At 42.3% G+C, this 14,891-nt stretch overlaps 1 long non-coding RNA gene across 2 annotated transcripts; it reads right to left on the reverse strand.

Moving 5' to 3' along the window:
- Positions 1 to 301: 301 nt before the first annotated feature.
- On the reverse strand, positions 302 to 12,844 carry LOC146300742 (uncharacterized). 2 transcript variants are annotated; one of them, XR_014729682.1, is made up of 3 exons: positions 12,583 to 12,844; positions 12,450 to 12,506; positions 302 to 626 (listed from the first exon to the last, which is right to left on the reverse strand). It is a non-coding gene; the product is annotated as an uncharacterized LOC146300742 (long non-coding RNA). The 2 variants fall into 2 exon arrangements; XR_014729680.1 differs by lacking the exon at positions 302 to 626 and adding an exon at positions 10,811 to 11,228.
- Positions 12,845 to 14,891: the final 2,047 nt, after the last annotated feature.

Raw genomic sequence — 14,891 nt, forward strand, 5'->3', positions numbered from 1 at the left:
CCTGGGTCAGAGATAACAATAAATCATTGACTTTGCACCGGCCCTGAGGCTTTCCTTTTTCTAGCTTCTACAACGTGAAACTTACAGATTTGTTGGAATCTCTTCTTCCCATGGGATGTTTGAAGGTTCAAACGCGCTATTCATCTGTGAGTGAATAGAGAACAGTGTGTATACCAGCTCTGATCCTAGACACTTCTGGTAGGACAGAGCAACTACAATGAAATTACCATTACAACAGTCTTACCGTATTTAATCAATTAGTATTCATCAATCAGTATAACATGTCTTTCATTTATTCTCTTTATAAAGCAACTGACAGTATGAAAATTATCTTCACACATCTCACACGTGAAAAAAAACACAAAAACAAACATTCAGTAATCACTCCAGCAGCTCCGTGCTTCACAGGAGGTAAAAAAAGCAGACTTCCAACCCGGTCACACCACTTCCCTCTGACTCCCCGCTGTGCACTTCCTGGAAGAGGTCTGAGCATGCTCAGATACGTAAATGACTCGAGGCTCGAGGGGAAGGGGGGCATGGTAGGATATATATTAGCCGTCTCAGCGTTCATCGGTCTTCCCCATGTGATGTGCTGACGCTGTTGTATGATGTTACAACCCTGTAATCTGGTGGAATGAGAAAGCGAAGCCGGAGATTTTGGCATATTGACGTCTGCAATTGTGATTTATATGAGGAGCTTGCCCATTGAGAAGGGGGAGGAGAAGGAAGAGGGGGGAGGCAAGAGGGGTATGGGGGGGAAGAGGGGATTCAGAGCATGAGGAGCAGCCAGCATAAACATCGAACATGAATTGTGCTGAATCACAGCCAAGGGCTCAGTTTATAACATTGAGGGACACTTGATCCCATTCGCAATGTTTATGCATTTCTTGTTTGTTGAAGAGCTTGATGATGTTTGCCCCACTCTTGTCATTCAAAGTTCTCTCGTTCCTAGCAGACCTGGGAGAACAGGATTCTTGCCAACCTCTTACATGTTTTTCATACTGACAAACATTCCTTGTTATGCTGAACGAACATATAGGCTTGCTTCTTAACAGAAACAAATTACCTTCTAATGTCTTGGCAACTTCTCAACCATATGTACTGTACAATCTTTGGGACTGCCTGGATCCTACAATGGGGTATTGTTTGGGAAGCTAGCGGCAGGGGGGGGGGGGGCTCTAGATTGTGAAAGCTATTTCTGCTGAGCAGCCCTCAAAGGATCGACATCCTGGCCTGACACGCGTTGACTTATCTTAACTGTACAGTGCATCTCCTCTTTCCTAAACCCTACTAACAGAACTCTCAAGGGCTATAGTCTGAGCTGTTCCCAGACATGTGTTTTGAGAAATGACTTAAGGTTTAGTTGGACGCTCATGTTGCACACAGCTTCATTAACTCTATAATGTGCTAGTGGATCGCAATTAACATGGCACACGGTCCTTTTCTCTCTCCCAGGCAAACCTTCTGTTTTGCTCTTTAACAATGTCCCTATTAGATTCCAGGGGAGAGCAACCAGGCAGATCTTTGTGGTTAATGCTTTGGCTACAGTGATGAGAGAAAAACGTTCATCACACTGAGCTACAGTTTTAGATCCCACAATGTACATCCAAGTTAATGAATAAAAGTTGTCTGCTATGAGAAGAGGTACTAATGTTTGAATTGATCTAGCTGTTGAAGAATAGATTGCTAACAAAATAAAATTACTTGGGTAAATGAAGGTTGAATTCATGAATTGTTGCCTAACAACTTTCATGAATTGTTTCTTAATGTAATTTAAAAATTACATGTCTCCCTTTTAATTTGGGATGAAGTGAGACATTGACTCCTTGCACATTTTCTCTCCACACTTTGTCTTAAAAAAAGTGACAAATCAATTAAGCCCTTTCAGTGGAGGACATGTCTGCTGGAGCTGTGAGGGGTTGGCTGGCCTCCGTTTCGTTTAGAGCCTGTATATACATATGTTTATATATAGACAACCCCCAGGAGTGCTGGTCTGTTAAGGTCAGACTGTAATGCATGGGGCTGCCGTGGACTGTCATGGGTTACTGAGTAGGTGCCGCTTCAAGGTGCTGAGATGGATCAGTGTGACTGGATGTGGAGGAGAGGTCAACTCACTAAAAGAGACTTTTCTCATTAGTCTCAGAGCTCATGTTAGCTCTCTTGTCTGCTCATTCAACCTCCACACAGGGTCTCACACTAGTGTTCATAAAGACATATGGATCTTTTACGACTTTGAAACAAATCAAGAAAACTATAATGGTAATTTTAGAGACCTCAAAGCACTGAATGGCACCTTTTTATTGGTGTACATTAAAAATATATTTCTGGTATGTCTAGTTCATTATGACACGTTTTCAAAGAAAATTGCTTTTTTAGCCTATGGACTGGGGTATTGGACGTCCAGTCATCAGTGATTGAAGATCTAATAGGGCTCAGTGGATCAAAGAGACATGTGTTTTACCTTGGGCTATTTGCATGGAGTCAGACAGTACATTGAAACAACAGCAGGCTCTAACACTGCACTCAGTGTTTCCAGAAAGCATGCTAAAGTCATTTAGGCAAACAGTACACATGGTAGGGGGAAAGTTACTTTAAGTACATGGACAATACACTGACATTGATTGAAAAAGGGGGGGGAAGTAGCTGCTGACATGCTATCTGAAACGCAAACATTCATGAGCCGTACACATGTGCACACAAAAACATATACGGACACGCTCTCACATATACATACAAACCAACACGCATGTACAAACACACATTCACACACACAACTTTCTAGAATATGACCAATGAGAATAAGAATGAAATGAATAGTTCCTGAGTGCCTGTTCATGTTCTGTTCATCCAAAAAGAAGCCAAGAAGATTGGGTGTGGTCATGGTTCTTATGACCACACCATCATGAGCAGAGAGCAGCTAAGCAGCAGATGAAAGAAAAACATAATTGGAGTCAAGGTCATGTTCTACTATATTGCCAAACTAATCTCAAGACATATCTCTTGTTATGTTTTGAGCACTGTGAATGACTTTCCAGTTAAAGTACTGTGAGAATGTGAAATTAATACTTTTGAAAGGATTGTTTATTTCCGACACATTTTTGACACACCCAGAGAAATACTTAACCAACTGACAGGAATTCTCATGCGAACTTGAGGTGACTACTTTGTTGGAGTTTTATCTTCTCTACTTCTCCAAGTCTAAGTCATCTAAGTTCAGGAACCTTCTCACATAAAAAAGAAGTACCCAATTGCACTTTAGACTGGAACTGATTGGTACATTTACATTTAGTCATTTAGCAGACGCACTTATCCAGAGCGACTTACAGTAAGTTCAGGGATATTCCCCCCCGAGGCAAGTAGGGTGAAGTGCCTTGCCCAAGGACACAACGTAATTTTGCACAGCCGGAAATTGAACCGGCAACCTTCCGATTACTAACCCGATTCCCTAACCAGCCAGCCATCTGACTCCCTGGTAGATGGCTACCCTGACTCTGACTGGTAGATGTCATTGAAATTCCCTAAGTAATTTAGTACACCTGGTACTGGGTGGGATCTAGGGTGAAGTCCTTCCAGCTCAAGGTAGGTAAGGAGGAGAGGGGGGAGTGGTGGTCAAGAAGGGGGGTGAACTGTTGAACCAAGACTATGTCAGGATGGCACGGAGCCAGGAGCTTACCAAACTGACCCACACTGCTGCGTGGAGAAGATAGAAGGATTTACCCTTGGCATACATTTATCCTAATCAGTAGATTGTCTTTTAATGTATTTGTATCTAATCAACATCTTGCATGATCTACTATACATTGTTTGTTCGTAACACTATGCAGATTGTCATAGACTTTTGTATTGCAGTCTTGTATATGTGTCCCCTTGTGTTTAGGCTGGGAAGAAAACTATCAGGACCGGGTTTGACACAATTTACATTTGATCTATTCATTATTCTCCCATTTACTGTCTGGTGTTACTCTCTCTCTATTCAGCTGACTAGAATGCATATAAACTCCAGAACCTAGACTGGAGTCGCACCCTTAGCGGAGACCTTACACCCTAACACCTTTTTTCCCCTCATATACACCTGCCAGCTAACAGTAAACACCTCTATCTTCTCCAAACAATACCAGAGTTGAACCAAACCACGTACACGCACAATTTTTGGGGTTTCATTTCAGGTTTGGGACCATGCATTCTTGATGTGATAGTTCTGCATTGAGACCTAGATTGCATTCTCTTGGTCTAATGGTAGACAGTTGTGCTCAGTGAGAGTTACATGAGATCCTAATAAAACTTCACAAATACGTTAGATTCCTATTCATAACAAACTGATCAAACGTCTCTACACAGCAACTTTTACCTGAACATGGACTTGCCCTGATTTTGTTTGTCTTGACCATATTCTACTAGGTTTTCCCACAGTAAAAGAGCTACAATGTTATAAAGATAGATAATCATTCCCAGCCAACAGCTATGCCCCTAGGAGCTGCTGGCCTTTTCCCGCTCTGAGGGGTCCGCTGCCTCCCATTAGAAATATAGGAGCATGGGAGGTAGAACTGCTGGAAAGGGGCCCTTGTTTGGGGCCTTCCATCTGTTGCAGCCCTGGCCCGACCCCCTGCCGTGGCTGTGTTAGCGTTGATAAGAACCACATTTTTGGATCTGGGTTGAGGTGACACAGGCAAGCGGAGGGAACACTTTGACCGTCCACACTGGGAGACACAGGTGATCCCTTCGGAAAAGTAGACACATGCACACACACACACACACACGCGTGTCTCCTGTGGAGATAATAGGACCATAGAAACCCTTAGTCTGGCTCCCATTAGTTCTGTACTACTTCCTGATAAACCCTTAACTGTTATTCTACAGTATGTATGTGTGTTACATCCATATTTATCATGTACACACGAGATACATTAGATACTTTCTGACCTTATTAGACCTAACCAAGTGAAACTGGGTAGCTTGAGGACCCATGAGCTTTTAGGTAACCCACAGCTGACATGGTGCTTCCTTAATGAGGCCCGCGATAGTTTAAATTGCGTGTAGTACTGAATGTAAATGGGTTGCTGTATGATTTAGGCCTACCTAATGCTTCAGGCATTAGCTCCGTGTGATGCAGGTAGGCTGGCAACACTTATTATATTGGTGGTAGCTCGCATGTTTTTATGGTGTTCAATGTGGTTGATGCAGCTTACTGTTTTTACCACGTAGTGACAGCCTCCTCACTTTCTGTGATGGTCGGCTACACCTCCTCATTTTGTGACGGTGGGCAAGCTTGGAGTAGCGGGGCTACAAACAACATGTCCTCGGTATGTTAAATGTTCTTAATGATTCATTTGTGTACTAATGCTGTGTGTCTGTAGTATGTAACTAATAAAGGCATTTCTACCACAGTTATAATGTGTAGCTACCGCCACTGTTTTTCCCATGTTTTGGTTTCTTTCTGTTCTCAGTTTTGTCTTTGTTTAAGGGGCTGTTCTGTGCTTATTGTTTAGGGCTTTAGCACTGCCCTTTAGTGTTTTTTATCTTTATTAGGGAGTACCTTTAGATTTTAATGTTGTGCAGTGCATAAAATAAACGTTAATTTTTTTGTGCTGTCGGTTATTAACGGCGTTAACATAAACCCATTTTAATGGCGGCAATTTTTTTAATCGCGCGATCAACATTCTTTTTGACCTAGCAAACGTTGGAGTTTTTTCACATGCTGTTGCAACAACTACTGACGTTAAAAAAAACATAACACCACACCGGATCTAGCTAGACCGGAAACAAAACAGGCACGCCGCACACGCTTGTTTAGGCTTGCGAGCCGGCTAAAGAGTAGCTAACGTTACGTTTTTGTGGATGGCGAGCGCGAGACGCCGAAATGGATGCCAATAAGATTCTGAATGGAAATTTTAGCTTTAAAATGTTGCCAAATGGTTCCATTGACAAGACCAAAGTGATGGTGTGTTTTGTCTTTGTGAACTGAGCTATCATCGTAGCATGTCTAGTCTGAAATACCACTTGATGGCCAAGCACACAGCTGATGCGATTTCTCCACGCCCTTTTCAAAGCTAGGCGATTGTAATGTTGTTTTCAATCAAATAAAATAAACATTTGCACCAAGCAATCCGACCCACTTCTCCATTTTGATTAGAGCATTAAAATGACAAAAAGAAATCAAGGGACATTTAGAATAGAAACAAATGTGCAATTAACTCAGATTAATCGCAAGTTAACTGACATTAATGCGATTATAATTGCAATTAAATACTAATTTTAATCATTTGACAGCACTAATATTTTTTGATACCACCACTTCTGCTTCGAGTTCATGTTAAGTGGACAGGACACGAGTAGGGAACCTTGCCTTGGTTATAGTATGCTCAACTGAGGGTCTCTCACCCCATCTTTGAGAGTGGCGTAGTCGGAAGCACCCCGCCACACAAGTATAGATCCTGTGCAAAGAGATACATATTTAGGCACAGAACTATGCACAACACATGTTCCCCGAATAGTGGGGTCTAAGCATAAAGCTATTGACTGACAAAACAATTCTATACTCCTTCTGACAGAGAATCAAAACCATCTTCCATGTTTATATATGCTTCTTTGTTTGCCTGGAAGCTTTAACAAACAGGCTGGAGAAGGTGCCAACTCATCGCCAGGCATCACTGGTAAATTCATTTGATAATGGAAGATCCCAAGAGGGGTGGGAAGCTAGAAAGCATTAAAGATAATCCTAACTGATCTGATTAAAGCAACTGGCTCTGTATGTATAATCTTCAAACAGGCACACTTGAACAATAAAAAAAGTATTGATTCGATTAGCGTTAAAGGCAAAGTAAAACGTTTAACAGTTTGGAGTATGACGTGTATGCCAGATCATATATATTCTATTAATGTCATTTACTACTAGGACAGTATCATTCCTCTTTGAGATGTAAGTCACTAACCTATTTTCATTGTGATTCAAGTGGACTTTTAATGCTGTTGGCATTCAATAACCACTTCTGCAACATCTAGAATTGGCCAACAACACAGGATCTGCTTAACCTCTTCTGCCACCTTGACTCTCAAGCTTTACTATGATAGTGTCTCTGTAAGTGAGTACCTCTGTGGTTTCACATATACTTATGTGCAGGTCTGGACTGGGTTGAAAAACGGCCCGGGACTTTCGAACGCAGACTGACCCACGACCATATATTATATATATATATATATATATATATATTTTTTTTTTGCGTCTGGAAATCTCCCGACGGCCAGTCCGACCCTGCTTGTGTGGCATATTAAGTTGCTCTCCAGGTTAAAGCCAATGTTATCCACAATATACTTTTCCACCAGTGGGACATTATGTCATACAATGGACCACTTAACCCGACATTTTATGAAGCAGTGTCATGCGACACAGACGCAACACATATATGCTATCGTTGGATAGCAGGGAAGAGAGAGTGGATGGAGAGGACCGCGCTGTAGTTTTTAATGAGAGTTCACATCTCTCACATGCTCTACAGGCCTATACTACCTTTTTCCCTTCTGTAGTTTGAGATTGCTTAAGATGTAGGTTCTTTGGAATGGTAATATTTAAGCCTCATCAGTCATGTGATGCGTGATTTCCATTTGCTAATTTAATGTCTGTGCATTGTTTTCCAGCTACAGGTTAACTGTGATAATCCAACAGAGAGATGGATAGAAAGTTAGAGATTAGAAGTCATGAACACGAACAATGGCTCTTTGACCTGTAAAATAAATCGCCACTTTGGACTAACTTTATCCTGTCTGGACTATGCAGGGCCTTGTCACTTCATTGTTTATTTCTGACACATTTCTATAACAGTTGACAACAACAGTTCTCCCACAAGGTTAATGTTAGCTACTTAATAACTATGTGTGAAAGTGGTAGCTAAGCTCCTGTCAAGGTGGTGCTATGTTTCTAATTAAAGGAAATGCCTGACTTGTGTCTGGGATGGCCTAGCGTTTGAAGCCCAGACAGGAACTTGTTATCCTTATCACATGATTCACTCTCGCTCCTCTGAGGGCACTGGCCCTCTCCTAGCTGTCACAACCCATCTCACACACACACACACACACACACACACACACACACATACACCCTCACAGACACATGCATACACACACACACATACACACACACCCTGACAGACAAAGATATACACATACAATTACACCCAAACACACACACACATACTCTGTCTAGAGAAATGAACAAGCGGGTGACCATGTGCCATGTAGGAAGCTGCCAAGCAGCAGACAGAGTATGAGTGGACCCAGCCAGGGGATTAAGCTGGAACAGGGAGCTACTGATGAGCACTTACTGGGCCAACTGCCTTGGACTGGGGCTATTACCTGATAGTTGTCCTATAGAATAACTTTACTTTCAAAGAATCCTAAATCAAGGGATTCCTCCGGTGTACCATACACAAGTGTACCTTTGAAACAATGTAGGAAAAAACTATCTGACTATATAGCATGATACAATCTGTTGTGGTACAACGGGCAGTAAGGGTTAGGGTTAGAAAATACATGACACACATACACACTTTTACCCTTTCTCTCAAACTATATTTACACAACCTACAAACAGTTTACAAGGAAACGGTTTATCACATCCTACATCATGCCACATTAATCCTATAGACTTCCTGTCTCTTACCAATGGTCCATTCATAGTGTTTCATCTGCCAAACCTAACCCCTTCACCCAGGGTGCCTCAATATATACACAGACAGTATACAGTAAACTTCCTGCTAAGACATTCTCCATGTAAAAACCTTAAAACGTGTGTAGGACAACTCAATTTCTCTCTGAACATTTGAATGTAGTCATGCTAGTTTGGATTTACCTTGATCTACACGTATTGGTGATAATGTGAGTGTGGCAAGGTCACTCAAAATGAATGGGCAGAAACATGAAATAAGTTAATACATTTAAATATACTTAAACACTTAAATTGAAAGGGCACAGTATCTTGAATTGAGTCATGGGTTGTCTTTGAACTGTGCTGACGCATCCATGACCCTCCATGCTTCTGAATAAAAGCCCTATGACATGCTTGGCTCCCTGAATAAAAGTAATTGGGTCAAAGTAAACAGGGTGAGCAGGGTGAAGTGAACCCTCTCATCACATGTAATTGCATGAAGGGAGAAACTAGTTTTGGATGGCATTGTTTCAGGTGATAGATAGCCTGAGAACCACTTGAGACAGCTTGATGTTATGTTGGCCTCTTCAGATGATGTTTTTAAATGTTTGCTTAAGACACACACACGTACGCTCTCACAGATTCACAACCTTATAGGACAGATTCATATTTTTGGAATTGAGTCACAATTTCCTATGAAAATTGAATTTGTAGGAAAGGTAAGACACAATGAGCAATTGCCGGTGGGAAGCTGAGTTAGGCGGAAGACTCCAAAGGTCGTTTTGCACCACCGTTATATTATGCACAATCACCAATCACCCTTAGTAACATTAACATAGTGGTCTATCTTACACCAGGAACTCTCATCCACCCCATTGACATTGCTGCTAATTAAGCGTTATAAATGCTAATCTTTTTCATTGTCCTCTCCACCCCCCCCCCCCACCTGCAGCCTCGGTTCTGTCTCTGCTTCATCTGTCAGCACTTTGTAGCTGGTGCCAAGTCCTTTATATTACATTTAGTCATTTAGCAGACGCTCTTATCCAGAGTGACTTATAGCAAGAACAGGGACATTCCCCCCGAGGCAAGTAGGATGAAATGCCTTGCCCAAGGACAGAACATAATTTAGCACGGCCCGGAATCGAACCGTCAACCTTCTTATAAACAGCCCGATTCTCTAACCGCTCAGCCATCTGATCCCTTCTAGTCCAAGTCTCTTGTTGGGTTTCTCGGGCAGAGAGTTCTGAAGCAAAACCAGACCGCCACAGATGACATGTCTGTACACAATAAAACCATGATAAAGTACTGCTTGAGTTTCCTGACTGAACCATGAGGTTACACATTTGGTCACATTTTGTGACTATGAAATCTAAAATGTTGTGCCTCAATCTTCTCCATTGTAATCTTGTGGTTGCAATGATCATAGTTTCTCCAAATGTAATGAAATTCCTTGAAAAGCCTATTCTTTTTTTAAATTTAGAATGAGCAAAAATTTTAGACTTTTCACACAATCCATTGACACAAAGGTGGAAAGTCTTTAAGATTATTTTTCTACATTCATGTTCAGTGGTATTCTGCGAGTTAACAGAGGGAGCCTGGCTATTTAGCCATCTTAAATCTACACAAGAAAGAAGTTTCCATGAGGTCATCCAATCCAAGCCCTATTTTACCAAATGCTATTTTTCCTAATACATCTCATGGCAAAATCCACCCTCCTTAACTATGACTCGCTAACTTTTACATGCATTCAGTAGAGTCTGTGAAAGACCAGATTCCATTTTATAGGTCTTAGCTGAAATGGGCTTTGGGGGCATTGCCTGTGCAACTGCCCCGGAATGTTTGTGTTCTTTTTCTTACATCATTTCCATTGGCTTACATGTGTCAAGTGAACCTGGCTAGACTCAGTTTTTCTAAAAAAGCTCTGCATGTGTGTGTCTGTGTGTTTGTGTGTGTGTGTTCGTGTCTGTGTGTTTGAGCCCTGGGGGTAAGTGTTTTCTCACACTATTTGACTCCAATCTGTGGTAATTGACAACCAAACTGACTCCTTGCTCTTGTTGTGGCAAACATGAACTGGGTGTTTTGATGTGAAAGTGTGAAATCACACACAACCACACTCACACCCACACACACCAGTGTAAAACCAAGGAATTGAACACAATGCGTTGAGGTTGATATTGAGTGTATTAATAACTTAGTGTACAAAGGATTCCAAATCTCACAATCTTGCGAAAAACAGTGTAATCCAACCGTCTAAGTAAAAAAAACACATTTTGAGGATATGATAGCCCATGTGAGAATTGCTTCTTGGCTCATCTGCTATTCCAGAGCGTGAAGATGATTGCTATGATTCTTCCACTAAACAATTCCTAACCCTGACCCTACAAAGAACCTTTAACCTCAAACTCCACTTCAACTTGGCCCCTCACCTCCCCTTACCTACTCCAGCGCCCTTATAGACCACAGCAACAGGGCGTTTCACTTGCGTTTGAGCATGTGCGTCATCTCTCACATGTGGTCAAGGAAAATATTGGTGAGATCATGTGGGAACGACCAGCACCAACCCCAACATCATGTCTTCACTTGATAGGTACTGTAGGTGAAGACAGAAAGACAAATACCAGAGAATAATGGATCATTGCAATGGATCAAAATTAAAACCCTTCTGGCTCACTCAGGAACTTGAGAGTCTGGAACAATTATCAAATAACTTGTCTACTACCTCCAGAGAACCACAGGAAACTGTTCTTTTTATGTATTTTTGATCCTCTGACAGTAGTAGTAATATGATGGTTATTAAACTCTTGTCCTTGAGAAGGTGAGTTTGACCAGAATGTTTCCTGGAAGTGTTAACTGTGGCCATGGAGCTGCTGTTATTGTAGTTCACAGGCCAAAATGTAATGAAAAAAAACATGAATACTGTTGAGAGCAGGTCTCCAAGCACAACAGATACAACTAACTGAATTGAAAACCTACAGAGCTCTTTCAATTGCCCCTCAGCAGCCTTGCTGGAAAAAGTCCCTTGAAGAACTTGTATATCAAACAGCCAAGAAGAGATCTGAAACCTGTGTTCTATCATTATTTTATGTTAACACAGTGTCTACATGTAAAGAGTGATGTACTGTAGGTGGTTTGGAAGACCACAAGTAACTTTGTTTAATATTTGATCTATTTCCGTTTCACCTTTAAGACTAAGAGTTCACTTTTAGTTTTTGTCTTCGTTTTATTTTTAGTCTGAAAGAAGCGCTTTACCAGAAATTCACATTTGTATATTTTCTAACAATACAGCATGCACATTTTGTCATGGGCACAGTTTAACAGCTGAACCCTATATAAGTGTGACGAGGATGTTTGTTCTAAGTTGTTAGTTCCAATTAAAGTCAAATTTGAACTTGCACATCACACAATTATTTGGTTGCAGAGAGAGCTATAAATCAGATATTACCACATATTGAAATATAAATGGCGGAATAGAGGAGCCACTAAACAAAAACCTTGTCCTAAGTCCACATATGCTAAGGGTTAGTTCAAAGTAGCTCCTATACTTCAGACCTCTGTGAGGTTTATAGTGGTCGTGGGTTTCCTTCCGATAAATGATATTGGTAAACGTGCAATAAATCTAGACTATAAACTTTGTTACCTCCACCATCATAATTACAAACAGGACTTGAGTGAACACACTTTGTGTTGGGATGCCAATTAAAATACACCCTGGTGTCAAAGTGGGGGTTTACTTCAGGGCCTGGGTGGTTCTTCGTACACCACATGAACAATGAACACACTGAGGACTAATTGTTCCTCTCCTTTTACTCACCTTTATAAGCTTTGATTTAGCCTCTGCTATTTTTATGAAATACTGGAGCACTTCCTGCTGAATGAAAGAGCAATTAAGACCAAGCCCCTCTTCCCGTAAACATACTGCATGAGTAAAACAATAATACATATACCGGTATGTTGAGTAATGTCACACCCTCCAGTTCCATGTAGTTTGTCTCTCCTGTCTGTGTCTTTGTGGTTCCAGGCTCCAGTATTCCAGTCCTATATGTCAAACCGACGCACCTGCGATCCACCACTTCATCAACCCAACAGCACATCAACCCTGGTGTTCCATCCACTCACTGCCAGATTGTCTGCTAAAGTTACGCAGTCAGTCTTGTTTCAGCTGCTTAGACTCTTGGAAAGGGGTGTTTAATCCTGGTCCTCAGGGTCCACTGTTGTGCATATTTCGTTTCCCTGCTCCAACACACCTGATTTAAATGAATAGTCGTTATCAGGCTTCCAAAGAGCTCCATAACGATACATTCATTAGAATCAGGTGTGTTGGAGCAGGGAAACATCTAAAAAATACAGGACAGCGAACCCCGAGGACCAGGATTGAACACACCTGCTCTAGAAGCTAACTTGTTTAAGAAAGTACTTACCTCTTTTTGTTACTCAGATTCGCCAGCTCTCATCCACTCTAACTCTGCCTGCCTGGTTATCCTACCCACCCTGCCTGTCTGGTTTCCTGTCCACCCGGTCTGTTTTGTCTGCTGTGCTTAGTAAAACCCCTGAACCTCAAAGCCGTGTGGCTTGGCTTGTGTCATACTCTTGGGTCCACTAGTCAGCCCTAACAAGTAACTCTTAATGTAGAATCCACTATATTAGGAAATAATAGGTTTTGCCGAATAAAAAAACTTTACTTGTAAATGTTAGGTACATCGTTAAACACTCTTATCCACTAACGTGACATATCATGTGATTTAGGATTAGGATTTTTTTTACTGGCTTTATGAGATTGTCTCTCGATTTAACTTTTATCACTCACCTGGGACACTGATTGTGTCCAAGATTCAAAAATCTTTCAGACGAGATGTATTTAGCAGACAGTTTCCAGCCACAAGCAGGCCTAGCAGGAGCAAGTTCCCACCAACCCCTCGCATCAGCAAAATTCCCCCTCGACTCATCTCTATCAGCAGTCCCACAACGACTGACCTCAGACATGCAAACTATGTCTGCAATACATTGTTCATTAGAGAGCTTAGATCTGAGAACCCATATTCTTATGTTAAAGTCCTTATTATAAGTTTTTGTTAGCTTTTTTTTGCTTTTGGTATTTTCTGGGAAAATGCAGAATCACTCCATTAAAGGCACCCGAGAGAGAGAGAGTAGGCTCTTCTCAGCACTGGGGGATGCAGTATCTAAATGTCCATCGCCTCTGCCATTTGTCCTTCAACATCTTCTGCCCTCTTCTCCTTCAAGATAAATACAGAAAACAATGGGATATGATCTAATCATTGCTTTCCCCTTAGACAAGTGTCAGCAAGGATTTCAATCAAACCCCAGCTGTCAGAAAAATGTGTTCACAGTACAACAGAGATGTGTTACTTTGATATCCCAGCCTTGCAATAACACTAACACTTGCGCAAAGCGCAAGTAACTTTGTGGGCGTGACTTCAGCTTGGTTGTTATTTTGCCGGCGGGATAAATGACTTTGCGCCTGGCGCAAATCTAAAAAGGGTTGGTCTGAAGTAGCTACATTACTAATGGGTGTGGTTTGGGCGTAACGTGCAATAAACCAATCAGAGCATCATCTCACATTCCCTTTAAGAGCAGCGCTTGTTCCATAGCGAATTGCTATTATAACGGCGGATTTGCCAGGCGCACGCCAGAGGTTCACAGCCGAGGAGATCGACGTTGTCGTCAGGGCCGTAAAAGATAGAGAAGTGACATTGTATGAGAAAGGCAGAGCAGTTTTCTCGTCATTCGTCATCTACCGCTTGTCCGGGGATCGGGTCGCGGGGGCAACGACCTAAGCAGGGAGGCCCAGGCTTCCCTCTCCCCGGCCACTTCCACCACCTCTTCCTGGGGGACCCCGAGGCGTTCCCAGGCCAGCCGAGTGACATAGTCCCTCCAGCGTGTCCTGGGTCTTCCCCGGGCCTCTTCCCAGTGGGACGTGCCCGGAACACCTCACCAGGGAGGCGTCCAGGAGGCATCCTAATCAGATGCCCGAGCCACCTCAGCTGGCTCCTCTCGACGCGGAGGAGCAGCGGTTCTACTCTGAGCCCCTCCCGGATGACCGAGCTTCTCACCCTATCTCTAAGGGAGAGCCCGGACACCCTGCGGAGAAAGCTCATTTCGGCCGCTTGTATTCGCGATCTCGTTCTTTCGGTCACTACCCATAGTTCGTGACCATAGGTGAGGGTAGGAACGTAGATCGACTGGTAAATAGAGAGCTTCGCCTTTCGACTCAGCTCCTTCTTCACCACGACGGACC

The sequence above is a fragment of the Hypomesus nipponensis genome, chromosome 2 (genome assembly GCF_054491055.1).
Source record: "Hypomesus nipponensis isolate SF chromosome 2, ASM5449105v1, whole genome shotgun sequence".
Lineage (NCBI taxonomy): Eukaryota > Metazoa > Chordata > Actinopteri > Osmeriformes > Osmeridae > Hypomesus > Hypomesus nipponensis.